Source organism: Leptodactylus fuscus, chromosome 2, assembly GCF_031893055.1.
Source record: "Leptodactylus fuscus isolate aLepFus1 chromosome 2, aLepFus1.hap2, whole genome shotgun sequence".
Lineage (NCBI taxonomy): Eukaryota > Metazoa > Chordata > Amphibia > Anura > Leptodactylidae > Leptodactylus > Leptodactylus fuscus.
In genome coordinates this window covers 229,824,847-229,845,141 of record NC_134266.1, presented here as the reverse complement: position 1 = coordinate 229,845,141, position 20,295 = coordinate 229,824,847, and the positions used below count along the sequence as shown (strand labels likewise).

The following is a 20,295-nucleotide window of genomic DNA, read 5'->3' as shown; positions in this document are numbered from 1 at the left end:
ATCAGGTACTTATAACTAGTCATCAGTATCCAATGCACATGGTCTTGGAAAGTCCCTTTAAAGGGATTCTATCATTGGGAAAACTCATTTTTTAATTAAGCATATATTTGCATAGCCTTTAGAAAGGCTATTCCATGCATACCTTTCATCTGTTAACCCTCTCAACTGTTTTTGAATTAGCCCGATTTTATTGCTATGCTAATTAGCCAGCACAGAGCACCGGAAGTTCACTGAGCACTGTGTGCTATGTGTAAACGGGGGGAGGTGAGAGCAGGGAAGGCTGATGAGTTATCAGCAGCAGCAGCCTCCCTGCTCTCACCTCCCCCTGTTTACACACAGCAGTGTGAACTTCCGGTGCGCTGAGATAGCTAATTCGCATATGAATAAAAGTGGACTAATTCAAAAACGGCTGCGAGGATCAACAAGTAAAAGGTATGTGTGGAATAGCCTTTCTAAAGGCTATGCAAATACAGTCCTATGAAAAAGTTTGGGCACCCCTATTAATCTTAATCATTTTTTGTTCTAAATATTTTGGTGTTTGCAACAGCCATTTCAGTTTGATATATCTAATAACTGATGGACACAGTAATATTTCAGGATTGAAATGAGGTTTATTGTACTAACAGAAAATGTGCAATATGCATTAAACCAAAATTTGACCGGTGCAAAAGTATGGGCACCCTTATCATTTTATTGATTTGAATTCCCCTAACTACTTTTTACTGACTTACTGAAGCACAAAATTGGTTTTGTAACCTCAGTGAGCTTTGAACTTCATAGCCAGATGTATCCAATCATAAGAAAAGGTATTTAAGGTGGCCAATTGCAAGTTGATCTCCTATTTGAATCTCCTCTGAAGAGTGGCATCATGGGCTACTCAAAACAACTCTCAAATGATCTGAAAACAAAGATTGTTCAACATAGTTGTTCAGGGGAAGGATACAAAAAGTTGTCTCAGAGATTTAACCTGTCAGTTTCCACTGTGAGGAACATAGTAAGGAAATGGAAGACCACAGGGACAGTTCTTGTTAAGCCCAGAAGTGGCAGGCCAAGAAAAATATCAGAAAGGCAGAGAAGAAGAATGGTGAGAACAGTCAAGGACAATCCACAGACCACCTCCAAAGAGCTGCAGCATCATCTTGCTGCAGATGGTGTCACTGTGCATCGGTCAACTATACAGCGCACTTTGCACAAATAGAAGCTGTATGGGAGAGTGATGAGAAAGAAGCCGTTTCTGCACGTACGCCACAAATAGAGTTGCCTGAGGTATGAAAAAGCACATTTGGACAAGGCAGCTTCATTTTGGAAACAAAAATTGAGTTGTTTGGTTATAAAAAAAGGCGTTATGCATGGCGTCCAAAAAGAAACAGCATTCCAAGAAAAACACATGCTACCCACTGTAAAATTTGGTGGAGGTTCCATCATGCTTTGGGGCTGTGTGGCCAATGCCGGCATCGGGAATCTTGTTAAAGTTGAGAGTCGCATGGATTCCACTCAGTATCAGCAGATTCTTGAGAATAATGTTCAAGAATCAGTGACGAAGTTGAAGTTACGACGGGGATGGATATTTCAGCAAGACAATGATCCAAAACACCGCTCCAAATCCTCAGGCATTCATGCAGAGGAACAATTACAATGTTCTGGAATGGCCATCCCAGTCCCCAGACCTGAATATCATTGAACATCTGTGGGATGATTTGAAGCGGGCTGTCCATGCTCGGCGACCATCTAACTTAACTGAACTTGAATTGTTTGTCCAAAATACCTTTATCCAGGATCCAGGAACTGATTAAAAGCTACAGGAAGCGACTAGAGGCTGTTATCTTTGCAAAAGGAGGATCTACTAAATATTAATGTCACTTTTCTGTTGAGGTGCCCATACTTTTGCACCGGTCAAATTTTGGTTTAATGCATATTGCACATTTTCTGTTAGTACAATAAACCTCATTTCAATCCTGAAATATTACTGTGTCCATCAGTTATTAGATATATCAAACTGAAATGGCTGTTGCAAATACCAAAATATTTAGAACTAAAAATGATTAAGATTAATAGGGGTGCCCAAACTTTTTCATAGGACTGTATATGCTTAGTTAAAGAGGACCTTTCATGACTTTGGGCACAGGCAGTTCTATATACTGCTGGAAAGCCGACAGTTCGCTGAATTCAGCGCACTTTGGCTTTCCCGATCTGTGCCCCGGGTAAAGTGCTATCGGTCCTGGTATCGTAGCTCTTTACAGTTAGAAGGGCGTTCCTGACAGTCAGTCAGGTACATCCTTCTGCACAGCAGCGCCTATAGCGCTGTACAGTGTGAGCGGGGAGGAATGCCTCTCTCCCCTCCTGATAATACTCAGCTATGGACGAGTACTGTGAGAAGAGGGAGGAGGCGTTCCTCCCCGCTCACACTGTACAGCGCGATAGGCTCTGCTGTGGAGAAGGACATATCTGACTAACTGTCAGGAACGCCCTTCTGACTGTAAAGAGCTACGGTATCAGGACCGGGAAAGCCGCACTGTCGGTTTTCCAGCAGTATATAGAACTGCCTGTACCCAAAGTCATGAAAGATCCTCTTTAAAAATTAGTTTTCCCAATGATAAAATCCCTTTAATGTGAGCTTATTCGATCTATTTAAGAATTTTCATTGGATTGCAGTCGTCATTCATATATTGTGGATTTAGGATAACGCCACACAAGTCCTATTTGCTGTGGATTGTTTCAATGAAAATCCATGCAATGCATCTGTACTGAATCATGAAAATTTTCTGTGGATTGCCTCAGAGGATTTTCCTGTGGATTTTTTAAGGGGCGTTTTGGAATGGGAAAGACAGTCTGTGTATTGGCTACTTTTCCTGGCCTGACCACATCTCGGCTAAACTGAGCTCTCAGAATCATAGAGATATAGGCTGAACATCGCCATTTGTGGCTGTCTTTAAAAGACTAAAGAAAATCATTTCAGTTTTTGCTGCAGATTTCTGGGTAATCCACAACAATATTGTGGATTTTGAATTGAAGGCAATGGGGGAAAATCCACATGAAATTCGGAAACAATACATGAAACGCAGGTCAACACAGAACACTTTTTTTAAAAAATCCCATCGACTTTTCTTGCACTATGCTCCACTGCGGATTTGCCTGTATAAAGCCGAAAGGGAAAATCCACAGTAATTCCTTCCGAACTGGATTTATCTTTACAGTACGGATGTTGCACCACAAAATCCAAGTACTGATATAATTCAATACAAGATGATGAATTGGGTTTTACAAAAAGTCTTTGCAGATCTGAGGGCTTACATGCTGTCACAGCAGATGTGCAAAGGCCAAATCCATAATTTGTGACAATACCCATTTTATGCATCTGGATATTCCTGTGGATTTGTGAACTTTAGCTTTCCTTTGCATCTGACAAGGCGACCTCTGTTAGATGGGTCTCTACACCCATCTAACCATGATATGGATAAAAACCACATTTGCCCTTAATTCATGGGAGACAGGGCCCCGAGAGAGGAGAGTCATTGTAGTGTAGGGACCCATCTAACAGAGGTCGCCTTGTCATGGCAGGTGGGGTTTGGTCAAAGTTTAAAAACCAAGAACCTCCTCTTCATGTCTCCTTATATACAGCGGGTACTTGCAGTAATGCTCTTGGTGCTAGGAGGGTGCTGGTGAAATTTCTTGTGTTTGCAATTGTATTGCAGCCACAGAAACTTGTATTTACATCTCTTGTTCACATTGTTCAGCAGTGCAGACCCCACCTATATAATATGTAGTTTATATCCCTGGTCTCCAGGCAGCTGGTCCTATAGGTTTCCCTTTGGCTCAATGGTTTATATGCAACTGCAACCATTGTACCCCTATAAGTATTCCCCTGGCCAGAACTTTAACTTCACAATGTGGATGACAGTATAAACAGACAGAAGGAGAGCAGCTGTACTGGGAACCTCTTCTTCTTTGCTTCTGCGCTGCCAATGCAATATTCTGATCTTCATACATCATCACGTTGCAGGCCAAATATCCATCAGTCCTATCAGTACGCATATTTCTCTAGAAACGTATTTGCTTCCATAATAATAACTTTTACAATGCATCACTTTCTAAAAATAAACTGATAGATGTGAACATTACATTGTGCTTGACTGCATAGGGTGCAATACTGATCATAAATATAGTCACTATGGCCCCAGGTTTACAAAATATCAAACACAACTAAAGAAAACCTGTCATTAAGATAGACCTCTTCATAGAAGACATGTCCTAAGCCGAGATTGGCACAGGCAGTATGATATGTTTATACACTGCCAAAGCCACAAAATATGAGAAAACTGCACATCAAAAAGTACATAAATCTCTATGTGAACAAGTGTTTTTGCCAGTTTATAGTAGGTAAAGCTAAAAAGGGGTGTCTCATCAAGGAAATAAAAGTTATATGGTCATGTGGAAGTTATAGACCGAGGTCATCAGCCTCAGTGTTGTAGCTCAGCATAGGAGCCCTGAGTTATAGGTGTTCCCCGTCTAATTGTAATCATAAGGATAGGTCATCAACATCAAATCTGTTGGGGTCTAACACCCAACACCTCCACTGATCAGCCATTCTCAGCAGTTGATACACAAACAATGGAGGAGGTAGCAGACAGCTCTGTCCTCTGTGTAGAGGTATCTGTGTCATATAGCATACAGGAAACAAAATGGATACAGATATTTATCGTAAAATTAGTGAAACAAAAAATGTGTAAATATTGGGCTAGTTCACTGAGATTCTGTCTTCCTAATTACATCAGGGAAGACAGGCTTGCACATTCCAGTGAGTGCCCTCTATTGGTTTGCAACACTGAGGCACCTGACTTCCTAATTACATCATGGAAGACAGATTTGCATATTCTTCTGAGAACAGGTAATTGATGGGGGTGGCGGGTGTCAGACATATCTGATATTAGTAGTAACCATTTCTAAGGATAGGTCATCAATATTTTTACAGTAAAAACCACTTTAAGGTCATATGAGCCCAGGCTCTAACAAAGTAATAGTCTAGCAAAAGATTCCCAAAATTGAAGGACACAGGGGTGTTTCCCCAGAGTCGTTTTATCTGGTGGCCCAAACAACCCTACTAACCCCAGTTTGTCAATGGCTACATCCTAAACCCTGAACATTGTCACTTTGGATAATGTAATACCAGTGTATACACATTTCATCGTAAATTTCTACAAATATTTGCAATGGATTTTTCATACAGATGACCTATCTACAAATAGTAATAGCAAAATTGTAGTACCGCACTCCTTGTTTCAATGTGGGAGTTTAGCAGAAGGATTCTTCAATCTCATATATATAAGCTAGAGAATCTTCGACACTCCAATATGATGCAAAACAGTTCATAAGGCTTATTGACAATATAACATATTAGACGTATGCACTTCATCCAGCTTTATCAAGATGTTTTAAGTAGGTAAAGCAACAATACTCCAAACTGATACTCCAGATTTCAAGTTCAACATTTCGGCCCATAAAAGTCATAGCTTAAAATTGTGGGTTATAGGAGTCCTGGCCTGTGTGCCTGCTGGAGGAAGTGCTTATGTCTATTATTTTACATTCTGAACTATTTAGCATCAGGAGTGTTGCAGTTTCTCTATCTCATTTATCTAGCCACAGGATAAGTCATCAGCCTCTGATCTGTCGGGGTCCAACGCGTGCAACCTGCTCAGATCAGCTGTTCTGGCAGCCTCCAGGTGCAGTAAGCTATAGCAGTGGATGGGGGGCGTTTGCAGGCTCTCCTATTCATGTAATAGGAGAAAATCTACAGTTCTCCAGAACTGCCTCTATACAGTGGATGGGGCTGCAGTGCTGCTCCTATTACTTGGGAACTTGCTCATGCTTTCCTAACACGTCTATAGTGTTTAGCGCCCCTGGGTTGCCAGAACAGCTGATCTCCGTGGGGTCCGGCATCCACAACCCTACAGATCACATTCTGTTGACCTATTCTGTGGATAAGTCATTGGAATGAAAAATCAATGTGGGGTCAGCCACCCCTTTAATATGTCTATTCTCCAATTTTGTTTTCTGACAACTACTGAAAGTTGAATGTGGCTTACAAGTTACAAAAGTTTAGGGACTGTTGAAGACTGTGATACTTGTGTTGTTTCTGAGTCATAGGAGCAGAACAAAGAATAATGTCAATGACCTGATGAAACCCATTGACTTTACAGGGGTCTATTGGGTTTTCAGCATGTTTTCTATCATTGTACCAGGGAGAACAGAGCATAATGCTAAGCTAATTTGTCTACCATTTTTTGATGGAGTCTTCAATGTGGACTTCTAACTAAGCCTTCAATGCAGAAATGCACCAAGCCTAAGGGTAAGTTCACTTGGGGTTTTGTGGTCAGGATTTTGAGGCCATATCCGCCTCAAAATCCTGACCAAAAAGACGGCTCCCATTGAAATCAATGGGAGCTGGTCAGTTCTTTTTTCCGAGAGCTGTTTCTTCTGGCTCCCGGAAAAAGAAGCGAGATGCTCATTCTTCAGTCCTCCGGACTAGGCCTATTCACAGCTGGATGCTGATACAGTGCACTAGCATTCAGTCGCAGCTACCAGTCGCGGCACCGCCTCCGGTTCCGGACCGAAAAACCCAGTGTGAACCCGGCCTAATAAAGGACAGTCTTCAGGAGAGAACAGCTTTAAAGGGATTGTCCCATGAAAGCAAGATCAACTTGCAGATTAATGGGGTTCGGACTGCTTAGACACCCACTGATCTGGAACTGTGTCCCTCAGTGATAATACTTGGGAGTTTGCTACAACTCTATCCAATCCAGGCAATCCCATGTGAGCTAAATCCTTCACTGCCATAAATTGTCTATTGAGTGTTTGCTACAATGTATCAATGAAGATCAAATGTATCCATCTGGCATATAGGCTGTGTAGTTAAGGCTATGTTCACATCTGTGTCCAAGTCTCCATTCAGAGTTTCCGTCGAAGTGTTTGTCAGAGATTGTTGTCCTGCAAACCTGACTTTTCCATTCAGCAATTTCAGTGAAGAAAATGCAAAACTGATGGACCCCATTATAGTCAGTGGGCTCTATCATGTTCATGTCCATCACGTCAGAGATCCATCGCTGTCCTCATTTCTGTTCTGGGCATTATTGGGATCATTATTAAGTCGGACATTTTATAAATCCTAAGGATTTGTCCTGGTCAGGAGCTACTAGTGTTTTTGCAGATGGTGTCCTGCTCAGAATGTAATGGATGTGCCACTTGCAGACAGGTAGTATATGTGTATGATATCATATAATAAATCATCTATGTATTTAAGCAGCTGCTATATGAATGAGCAGAAACACTATAGACTCCCCCGCTGTATTAAACCTTAGTATTAGAACAGGACCTGTCAGCAGTAGGTTGATATATGAGCACCTTTGACACAGTTGGGCCCCTTATGATTAAGAGAAGGTACAGATTTAGGAAAGGGGGGGAAGTAGCTGACAGAACAAATTCCACAGCTGTTTTGCTCTCCTCCATAGCCAAGAATCTATGGCATCCTCTGATATCACAAAGCCACTGCTCCTCCTTCACATATGGCGACATCCTTTCTTGCCCGTACATAAGACATGGAGTAAACCTTTCCATCATGACAGTCCTCAGCATGGATACAGCAGGCATGTAAGAGACATAAACAGTGTACAAAGAAGGGACTGTTTCCTAGAAAGTGGGGTATTTCGTATAATTGACCCATGACAGGCGAACACATTCTACAATCATTCCAGTATAATCTGCTTAATGAAAACACAGAAACATGTCCTGGTTGCTAAGGATTACATAGAAGATTGGTCAGATATTTTCTGAGGGTAGTAATGGGCTTGCACACTTCAGTACAGGGCTTGACACGTCTTACCAACTTTTTTGCACCTCTACCTGCTTTGTCTTAAAGGGAGTCTATCATTGTATATATATCGATTCTTAAATGACACCACGTTGGAATAGCCTATATAAAGGATATTCATCTCCTACCTTTATTTTCCAGGTCCTCGTCGCCATTTTGAAATGATGCCCGTTTTTCTCTTTATGTAAATGATGATCAGAGAGCACAGGGGGCGTTCTTCCAGTGCTCCGAGTACAGACTCGTCATCCCATACTGCGCCAACTCTATCTCTTATTCATGACGCCCCCTGCTTCTTGGCTGACATTATTATCTTTGGGATCAAAATCCCGCGCATGCCTAGTCAGCTCTGCCACTTCAGGTTTGGGCATGCAACTCCGACCATGTTTATTCTAAGGAGTACTGAGCATGCTCAGTAGCTCAGTACTCCTTAGAACTATAGGAGCTTACCACGCCTGCACAGTATGCTCCTGCAGTAATTGAATAAAGATGGCGGCTGGAGCATGCGCAGTCGGCTCTGCCCAAGCCCAAAGTGGCAGAAACGACTGTGCATGCACAGGAATTCGATCCTGAAGATAAGAGGCAGGTACAACAAATAGGGGGTGTCATGAATAACAGCGTGGGATGACGAGGCTGTGCTTGGAACACAGGAGGAACACCCCCTGTGCTCTCTGAGCATCATTTACATAAACAGAAAAATGGGTATAATTTGAACACGGCGGCAAGGACCTGAAAAATAAAGGTGGGAGATAAATAACCTTTATAAAGACTATTCCAACGTGCTGTCATTTAAAAATTAATATATACAATGATAGGGAATGTACAGGGTTAATCAAATCTGCGTTTACCTTATGCCTTTAACTCAGAACAGGTTTAGGCGTGATTTGCGCCATTCTTTACCAAACTTTCTCCCTATCGCAAAAAAAAAATTGTCACTAAGGAAGACTTGGTAATGATTTAGTCTATTCGAGCAGCCAGCATTGTGCCACCCAGTCTGGAACAAGTGATCACGGCTGCCAATGTGCGTGGCCAGGGCTTGTCTGCCATGCAAAGTCACCAAAGTAAAATAAAGTAGTCTATTCATGATCTACCATCAAACATCTTACTACTGAATGCTAAGAATGAATCGCAAATGCAGAGGGACGAGCCGGGGGGTGAAAGGGAAAGCTCTGCTTATGCTTATTAGCTCTAAAGTCACTTTCTGTCACAGAGTTAAAGACAATATCAAGAACTATGATACTGATTAATGTGGTTTCTTCACCACTGACTAAGCACAGCGCCACACATTGTAGAGTGGCTGTGCTTGGTATTGCAGCTCTTCCCCATTCATTTGAACTGGATTGTAGCATGGTCATATGACCATTGAACGTTATGTCACTGTCTGAGAAAAGTAAGTTGAGCTCAATATCACTAACCCAGACAAAAATTTTAAGTGAGTTGCATCTTTTTCATACTTTTGTAACTAATCTCGGTGTTGCTGCTAATCTATTCTGCTGCAAATGAATCCCTATGAGAATCAGTGTCCTTCCCCTTCTGGCAGCTCATCTTCTTCTTCTGTGGAAAAATAAAAATACCGACAAGAGAGATGACCACAAAATAGCACCATGACCATTAGCGTTGGAAACATGTTTTCTAGTATCACCGCCACCATCTGAGCTTGCCTTAGGCTTTATTTTGATATTGTAGCCATGCATCGGTTTGGCTTGGTATTATTATTGCTGCCAGCACTCTCTTCTCAATCTATCTGATCAACCCTCTTTTTCTCACTCTTAAGTATCTCCTATAATATAATAATAAATTTTATTTATATAACGCCAACTCCTATCTGTGTGTTCTGTAGTAATGCAATGTTTCTTAATTTTAGCACCGTCCCTGCTGGCTGAGGTCTGTCTCTGCTCTTTCTCTTCTTCTCCACCAATTGACACGACTCTGGGTTCTCTCTTATATAGTGCCTATGACATCATCACTGACCTCTGCACCCACAGCTAGTACAGTCATTTCTGGTCATTACTAAGATTCTGACTTGACCAAGAGATCATTTTATAACATCCAATGTAATCCTTATAAGTATAACCTCCCGACTTTCAAAGAACTGAATTTAGGTATTGTAACCCACACCTCCAGTCCTGTCCATGTCCTGATATGCCTCACACAGTATAACGGCCCCCTCATTGTGGTGCCAATAGTATAATTCCCCTCTTTGTGCCTCTCAAATCATAATAGTCTCTGGGGCAACATGGTGGCTCAGTGGTTAGCACTGCAGCACTGGAGCCCTGGGTTCAAATCCTGCCAACATCTGCAAGGCATTCGTATGTTCTCCCTCTGTTTGTGTGGATTTCCTCCCATACTCCAAAGACATATTGATAGGGATAATATACATTGCGAGCCCTATATGGAGTTCACAATCTACATTAAAAAAACAAAACATTATAATGGCCCCCTCCCCTTACCATAAAAATCAAATCAACTTCTGCTGGTGGCACAGGAGCAGCAGGTGACGTCATTGCCCTGTCTGCTACAAAGCTTCTGGCAGGAGAGACAGGGACTGAATGGCCCCCGCTTCACCACCTCAGGACACAGATATGGTTGAATTCATGACACGACAGTGGGACAAGATCTGAAATCCGAGACTGTCCTGCTGAACCCGGGACATTTAGAAGATATGCAACGTGATAACATCATATTATGCTATTGCTATTTGAGTAACACACACACACATATATTTATATATCACAGGGGCTCTAATACCGATTGCATTTCCTCTCTTTGTGACCATTGCCTCTCTGCATATTTCACAGTTCATCTGCCTCTGTGAAACAAATGTAGATCATTCCCATCTTTGCACACAAAATCTGTTTCACATTATATAAAGTCAACTATGTGCCAGTGAGGTTTTGGTTGGGAAAGGGGGAGGTCGGGGATCCTATAATGATGTCTCTGGATGATGCAGGCTGTGGTATTTATACTGGGCAGGCTATAACATTGTTACAGCGGGCACTTCCAAATACTTTAGAGAAGTGACAGGGAGTCTCTCCATGTTACATCAGTCTGATGCCAAACCACAGCTAGTGTCTTGTAATGTATAGTAATGATAGAGTACCATCTAGTGGCCCTATACAGAAGTGCAGCTGTTGACTTTTTTTTTTTTTTAGAACCATATTAATGAAAAATAAGATAATAATATTGATAAATATTGAGATGGAAATAGAATAAAGTATTCAGTAAAGTAATAGTGTCTCCATATGCCCAGCAATATAACCAATGCCAATATAATATTTAAGCAATAGATTATAAATACATTTGGGCAGATTTACAAAGACTGGCTGATGGCCCTTCCCCCTGCAACCCTGTGCCAGGCCCCTTTTTCGGAAAGTGGCGAGGGTGGCACAGATATTAAAAAGTTCCAATTCATTGCCCAATCATATTTGTATTGGTACTCTGCAAATGAGACATGGCGCCAGAAAACTATTCTAGCAAAGCTCTCTTCTCTGACACCCTGTTTGCTCATTCCAGTGCGCTGCCGTGTGCCCAAACATCAGTTTACACCCACATGTGGGGTATTTCTCTGCTCAGGAGAAAGTGCGTAACAAACTGTGAGATGCGTTTTCTCCTTTAACCCTTTGTGAATGTGTTAATTTTAGGGCTAAATGAATGTATTATTGAAAAAAAAAAATGAAATGTCTAAATTGTTTTAATTCCAGTGAAATGCTAAAAGGGTTAATAAACTTCCCAAACGCTGTTTTGAATTATTTGAGGGGTGCAGTTTTGAAAAAGGGGTGATTTATGGGGAGCTTCTAGTATATAGGCCTTTATAATCTTCTTCAGAACTGACATGGTCCTTAAAAAATGAGTTTGGGAAATTTTCTTGTAAATCTGGAAAATCGCTGTTACACTTGTAAGCCTTCTAACATTCAAAATAAATTAAAAGATGAAGCCAGTATAAAGCAGAGATATGGGAGATAATATTTATTAATATATTTGGGCAGTATGACTATTTGCCTGAAAAAAAAGAGCATTTCACATTTTGAAATTGCGATTTTTTTTTCCAAATTTCCATCAAATTTCCTTTTTTTTATTATTTAAAAATTGATCAATGTTCACCACTAAATTGAAGTACAATGACAATCTAAAAATTCAAGGGTCTCAAGGTTATTGCCATATAAAGTGACACATCTAAGTCTTGAAAATTGAGGCCTGGTCCATAAGGCACTTTTAGGCTGTGCCATCACGGGGTTCAAAATGAACATTTTATTTATGGTAATGTTAATTTTTCCAATTACTTTTGAGCCCCTGAAATGAGGAAAATGGTTGCAATTCCATAAATGTTTCACTGGATATTTTTGTATAAGGAAAAAATATCTTTGTTCTGTGTTAGCCAGTGGATATGAGATATAAAAAATTGTGAGAGTCTTCAGTAGTTGATACCATTTTTAATGGCTAACTAGAAATGATGACAGATTGCGAGCTTTCAGGATTTTTCTTAGATCCCTTCCTCAGGCATAGTTTAAACTATAATTGCCCCCCCCCCCCCCCGCCATATCACCACCCGCTACAGTCCTATGAAAAAGTTTGGGCACCCCTATTAATCTTAATCATTTTTTGTTCTAAATATTTTGGTGTTTGCAACAGCCATTTCAGTTTGATATATCTAATAACTGATGGACAGTAATAATCAGGATTGAAATGAGGTTTATTGTACTAACAGAAAATGTGCAATATGCATTAAACCAAAATTTGACCGGTGCGAAAGTATGGGCACCCTTATCATTTTATTGATTTGAATTCCCCTAACTACTTTTTACTGACTTACTGAAGCACAAAATTGGTTTTGTAACCTCAGTGAGCTTTGACCTTCATAACCAGATGTATCCAATCATAAGAAAAGGTATTTAAGGTGGCCAGTTGCAAGTTGTTCTCCTATTTGAATCTCCTCTGAAGAGTGGCATCATGGGCTACTCAAAACAACTCTCAAATGATCTGAAAACAAAGATTGTTCAACATAGTTGTTCAGGGGAAGCATACAAAAAGTTGTCTCAGAGATTTAACCTGTCAGTTTCCACTGTGAGGAACATAGTAAGGAAATGGAAGACCACAGGGACAGTTCTTGTTAAGCCCAGAAGTGGCAGGCCAAGAAAAATATCAGAAAGGCAGAGAAGAAGAATGGTGAGAACAGTCAAGGACAATCCACAGACCACCTCCAAAGAGCTGCAGCATCATCTTGCTGCAGATGGTGTCACTGTGCATCGGTCAACTATACAGCGCACTTTGCACAAATAGAAGCTGTATGGGAGAGTGATGAGAAAGAAGCCGTTTCTGCACGTACGCCACAAATAGAGTTGCCTGAGGTATGAAAAAGCACATTTGGACAAGGCAGCTTCATTTTGGAAACAAAAATTGAGTTGTTTGGTTATAAAAAAAGGCGTTATGCATGGCGTCCAAAAAGAAACGGCATTCCAAGAAAAACACATGCTACCCACTGTAAAATTTGGTGGAGGTTCCATCATGCTTTGGGGCTGTGTGGCCAATGCCGGCACCGGGAATCTTGTTAAAGTTGAGGGTCGCATGGATTCCACTCAGTATCAGCAGATTCTTGAGAATAATGTTCAAGAATCAGTGACGAAGTTGAAGTTACGCCGGGGATGGATATTTCAGCAAGACAATGATCCAAAACACCGCTCCAAATCCTCAGGCATTCATGCAGAGGAACAATTACAATGTTCTGGAATGGCCATCCCAGTCCCCAGACCTGAATATCATTGAACATCTGTGGGATGATTTGAAGCGGGCTGTCCATGCTCGGCGACCATCTAACTTAACTGAACTTGAATTGTTTGTCCAAAATACCTTTATCCAGGATCCAGGAACTGATTAAAATCTACAGGAAGCGACTAGAGGCTGTTATCTTTGCAAAAGGAGGATCTACTAAATATTAATGTCACTTTTCTGTTGAGGTGCCCATAATTTTGCAACGGTCAAATTTTGGTTTAATGCATATTGCACATTTTCTGTTAGTACAATAAACCTCATTTCAATCCTGAAATATTACTGTGTCCATCAGTTATTAGATATATCAAACTGAAATGGCTGTTGCAAATACCAAAATATTTAGAACTAAAAATGATTAAGATTAATAGGGGTGCCCAAACTTTTTCATAGGACTGTATTATACCAATCTGAAACCTGCCAAAAACTGAGCTTTTATATGGTGACATTCAATGAGTGACAATGTGTTATCTGGCTGATGGAACTTTTCCACCTGTTGCAAACGTTTTATACATTCATCTCCAATGATAATTGTTATTGCTATTACTTTAGTGCGTAACGTATATCACTAGAGAGGTGGTCAGTGTATTTTACTCTATAAAGATCAGGTATGGACAGGACAAGGGCAGTGAAAAAATATAAACTTTATTTATGATTTTATGTATGTGTTGTGTAAGTGTTTGGTGTGACTCTTTTGGCAGTGTGACCTTGACGATGGTAAACATCTGGGTCACAGCGCCAAAAAACGTCTTGGTTATGTTCAGAGGGATATTACATAAGAATGTCCCTGTGATTAGGCTCAGAGGGGTATTACATTACCTAATATATACAGGTAGTCCTCGACTTATGACGTTGATCCGTTCTTACGCGTCGTCGTAAACCGAATTTAAACGTAAGTCGGAAACATACCATACGACGCCGCGTAGGAACGGATCAACGTGATTTAGTGTGCAGCGGCTTGGAAGCGAGGAAGACTGTACCATATACAGTACAGTACAGTACAGTCTTCCTCAGTTGATTGGCCGAATGCTGTACACTGGCCAATCAACGCTGGTCAATTAATTCCTATGAGAAAAAGTAAGCTCCCTTGTAACAGCAAGCTGCCAGCTCTCCTGACTAGCAAGGATGAGCCTGCTACAGAACCAGCATTGATTTGCCGCAGGCTCGTCCTTGTTAGTCGGGAGTGCTGGCAGCTTTCTGTTACGAGGGATCTTTACTTTTTAGCTCATCTCTAGTCGTAACCATGAAACATCGTAACCCGAGAACTACCTGTACAGTATAACAATCAGAGGGCAAAAGTATAGTATGCACTCTGATTGATAGGAAAGAAGTCCAAACTACCCCCCATGTTGTCACATACAGGTTATGCATGATGATGGTGATTTATCATCTCTATGCGGTCTGCGGGGCTGCTCCTCTCCCCTCCTTTCCTGCTACCACCGCTTTAAGATGTTACCTCAGGCAGGAGGGGGAGGACACTTCAGAACCCCATATTTCAGGATCCGTTAAGGCTATGAAGATGACATTGGATTCATTTTAAAGATGAGAATCTCATTTCAGCCTGCATATGCTGTCCTGCTGGGCTGCCCCAGTTGCATAGAATGATCATCATGATAGTTCTTACAGATTCTGAGAAATTTACTGTTAAAATCGCTGTGGGGAATTGAGATCTGTATTGGGATCTAAATGCCGGACATTTTGTTTTCATCAGCAAATCGCTCAGAATCTGGAAGGACTATCAGGATGTTTATTCTATGCAACTGGGGCAGCCCAGCAGGACAGCTTATGCAGGCTTTCCTAACGTGCTTCCATTACCATAGGGTCGAGTGCAAGTGCATGGTTAATGCGACCCTGCACAGACGTCACATGGGTCAATCTGGTGTCATGATGCTTAATGATGTGGGTGTAAGCCACATCAATGACATCATTGAAGAGGAGTTGCGCCGGAGCAAGTCAAAAGTTTTCTATGGGGCCCATTTTTGTTAGTTAAACCCCTTCCTACCCATCGAATTATATAGGTACCCAGGCTGCAGGAAATGCTATACGCTGCCTACCTTTTATGTATTGCATTTATCTGTTTACTATGGCACTCACCCGTTCCCCTGTGGGACACTCCGATCCTGTACATCATTGCCAAACTGTGTTCAGAGGTACTGAGCTATGTATATGGTAACATAAGAAGACAATATAGAGGAATCTACCAGAAATCAACAATATTCAACAATGACTTCATGACATAGAAAGTGTTTTATATAATTCAGTGTATATCAATAGCTGCCACTAGAGGGCAGAAAATCTCTTCCATTCTATTACCTGTAGCGTGCAGAGGTTACAGATTAGCGTTGCATATGTCTTACCATATACATACCACCCAACCGTCCCGATTTCCGCGGGACACTCACGATTTTGGTGTCCTGTCCCGCGGTCGACGGGAGGTATGTCCCAATTTCAAGTGTCACAGCTCATCTCCTGCTTTAACGCTGCACTACGGCATTTGTAGCCGCGATGTGATGACGCTCTTTGTCTTTTGACATTGTCAGTACAGGAGGTCCTTGTCTGCAGTTTGATTACCTGCACCCTCAGCAGGTCTTGCATAAGGTTGGCCGGAACTCTTAAGTCCACAAAGCTCTATCCGCATTGACCTCAATGGGAGCGGAGCTGCAGTGAATTCACCAGGCCACTAGACAATGGTCAAGCTTTCTACTTCTTTCCCTGTGTTGTGTACTGGATGGGCGCTAGAAGTAGATCCATACAGATGTTCAGTGCAAGGGTGGGCCTCCTATATATTTACGACTGATCCTGAGGATAGGCCATTAAAAATTAAAAATCTTGTGCAACCTCTTTTATAAAGCAAATCACAGGAGAATGGTAGATGTAGCTGACCCAATCCTAACTTAGAGTTCAGGGTAAAGGACGGCAGGACACAATTATTTTCTTCCTTCCTTAGCGGAAGGAAGTAGGAAGCTCGGAAACAGCAATGTTGTGTACCCAACCAGTCAGAGACAAGGACACAAAATCTGGTGCAAACCGGTTTATTTAAAAAAAAAAAAAACAGCAAAATAAATAAACCTTCACATCAGGTACAAAAATAAGCAAAACAAATGTCAGGCAAAACAAAACTCCTGCTTGTCCGAGCTCTAACTAATACAGTACAGAGTCAGGCTAACTATACGTGTCTCATCTGGGAGGCTTTATCTGAGCATTTTGGGATTCCTGCATTATATACTCCAGTTGTTGGCTGTGGACTGTAGTGTGTTTATGTACTTAACTATTTGGCTTACTTTCAGCCACGTGATCAAACAAAACACAAGTTCCAATTTGGTCTCACCAAACTCAGCTCTCCAGGACTGACCCAGGCGACTCCTCTCACTGCCAGGATCTGCCCTGATGTGCAAGCTCTGCAGCCTTTTATGGGCCAGTAACGAACCCAGGCACTACACCTGGGCTGAGGCCTATTACAGATCTGCCCTGGACCAAGCATAGGTCAGAAACCTGGGCGAGTTATACTATGAATCCATCATTTTGCCTGTCACCTTCTCACAACGTATAGAGTAGAATCTACTGTATATACTCAAGTATAAGCCAACCCGAATATAAGCCGAGACCCCTAATTTTACCACAAAAAACTGGGAAAACTTATTGACTCAAGTATAAGCCTTGGGGGGGTGAAATCCACCATTGCAGATAAAAAGTCTGGTCATGTGCATTGCAGCTTAGTAACTCCATGGGGATCATAGTAATAGCAGTTAACCCCATTGTGTCCCTCATATTAACCCCCTGTGTGCTTCACATAAGAGTTACTGATATGTGGGATATATGGAGGTAATAATTAGGTATCTTCATAATTAAGGTCCTTCATTAGTACCCTCATGTGTCTCACATATTAGTAACCCTTATATGGGGCACACAGGGGTTAATATGAGGGACATGATGGGGTTAACTGTTATTAATCTGAGGCACATGCATACCTCCCAACCGTCCCGATTTCCGCGGGACATTCACGATTTGGGTGACATGTCCCGCGGTCCCGGTTGGAGGGAGGTATGTCCCGATTTCAACTCAGATCTGCGTCCAGAGGACGCAGATCTGAGTTGAACACATATGCGGCTGAAGCAAGGAGCTGACACAGGTGATCGCGTCTACAAGCCAGTAGCCGGCGGCAGCGGCGAAGCGAGGAGCTGACACAGGTCAGCTCCTCGCTTCAGCCGCATATGTGTCAGCGAGAGAGGCACGCAGAGAGCGGTGAGGGAGCAGAGGAGAAGGTAAGTGTAATGTGGAGGTGGAACGTGAAACTGGGGGCAGATGAAGGAGAGGACGGCATGACACTGGGGGCAGCGATGGAGAGGACGGCATGACACTGGGGGCAGAGATGGAGAGGACGGCATGACACTGGGGGCAGAGATGGAGAGGACGGCATGACACTGGGGGCAGAGATGGAGAGGACGGCATGACACTGGGGGCAGAGATGGAGAGGACGGCATGACACTGGGGGCAGAGATGGAGAGGACGGCATGACACTAGGGGCAGATGAAGGAGGGGACGGCATGACACTGGGGGCAGAGATGGAGAGGACGGCATGAATCTGTGGGCAGAGATGTGGGGACATGAATCTGGGGGCAGAGATGGAGAGGACATGAATCTGGGGGCAGAGATGTGGAGACATGAATCTGGGGCAGAGATTGGGGACATGAATCTGGGGGCAGAGATTGGGGACATGAATCTGGGGGCAGAGATGGAAAGGACATGAATCTGGGGCAGAGATGTGGAGACATGAATCTGGGGACAGAGATGGGGGACATGAATCTGGGGGCAGAGATGGGGGACATGAATCTGGGGGCAGAGATGGGGGACATGAATCTGGGGGCAGAGATGGAGGGGACATGAATCTGGGGGCAGAGATGGGGGACATGAATCTGAGGGCAGACATGGGGGGACATAAATCTGGGGGCAGAGATGGAGGGACATGAATCTGGGGGCAGAGATGGAGGGACATGAATCTGGGGGCAGAGATGGGGGACATGAATCTGGGGGCAGAGATGGAGGGGGACATGAATCTGGGGGCAGAGATGGAGGGGGACATGAATCTGGGGGCAGAGATGGAGGGACATGAGTCTGGGGCAGAGATGGAAGGGGGACATGAAACTGGGGGCAGATGAAGGGTGTATATGAAACTGGGGGAGAGATAGAGGGGGGACATATAATTTACGGGTGACTGTAGGAGGATTATACTGTGTGCGGGCATATGGAAAATTAATGAGTGGGCGGAGTCAACACAAAAGTGGGCGGGGCTAAATTAGCTGCAGCGCGCTACATGCGCCGCACATTTTGTCCCTCTTTCGGTTCTTCAAAAGTTGGGAGGTATGCACATGGAGTTTCTGAAACTAAATGAATAACCCCAAATGCCTGACATTAATAGGCAGAGTAACTAAAGGAAGGTCCCTGTGTGTGTCACGTTACTGGAGCTTCCTCTCCTCCATACAACAGACATCTTCCATAAGACACAATGAATCCTGGCCACTCATCTGCAGGGTAGATCGGACTCTGGTGTGGGCAGAGCTACTAGGATTTAGACTCAACCCAACCTTATCTGCAGATGTTACATACCAGTGGCTACAGGACCTTTGATGACATCACAGTCACGTGACCTCATGACAAGCCAATCACAGAGCAGTAGCACTAAAGGACCTCCCCCTTCCAGGTCCTTCCAGTTTTCTGTGCTCCGTGGACCCTGACTCGTGTATAAGCCGAGTAGAGCTTTTACAGCATGAAAAATGTGCTGGAAAAGTCGGCTTATACTCGAGTATATACAGTAATAGACTGAGCCCAGAATTGGAAGATACCAGGTGAGAGACAGTAGTGTGTCTGCAGTCAGGAGATGGGATTTATCCCTGCTCACCTTGTGTAGTTTGAAGTGCGGCAGATCAATATGTGTGGGAAGTGTTATATGGACCTCATAGCTATGACCCTGACTACAGCCTCAGATCAAACAGGGCAACCCCGTGAGAATCTACACTCAGCAGTTTGGGAGTTGTAGAAACAACTACCTCGAAAGTACCATCAACCAGCTCAACCTTGGTCCTCAGTGGATGCGATGTAAGAACTTCTCCTCCGGTATCTATAGAATTTGCCTTGTCCTACCTCAAATAAACACTAAGGGATACCAACTTTTGCAAACCCTGTCTCCTAAGTCATATTCATGCAGGACCATCATGAGCATTCCAATGACAATCAGGCTCAGGGAGGATTACATCCATCAGAATGTGCCACAAGGAGAACGCTACCAACACTCGTATACCCACAGGACCCTTGTATTAATCTAGGAGGAGAGCTGGAGGATTTGGTCAAGATTCCTGCCATCATGACCAAAATGACTACTACTCCCGATCTCCTGGTCTTCCTCTCAATGGGAGTTGTGTGGCTATTTGGTGTTGAATCTGAGTTTTGTTTTTTAAGCATATTCATAGATAGATAGAGGTTCTATCCAGAAATCCTGCTACATTAATTCTAAGAGCAAACACATAGATAGATGTGCTCCGGTATGTTCTGTAGACATTCAGTGTATCTGTTACAGATTAGCCTAGTCTTACAATACTAGGAGATATATTTCCGTGACACATGGACATCACAGTCTTGCGTAAGTATTGGCTGACATGATGACACAGACCACTGACTGT

At 42.7% G+C, this 20,295-nt stretch overlaps 1 protein-coding gene across 1 annotated transcript in view; it reads left to right on the top strand.

Annotated features, from left to right (window-relative positions):
- SPRYD3 (SPRY domain containing 3) overlaps positions 1 to 20,295 on the top strand; it is a 422,505-nt gene that overhangs the window by 157,908 nt on the left and 244,302 nt on the right. The gene's annotated exons all lie outside the window — the stretch shown is intronic.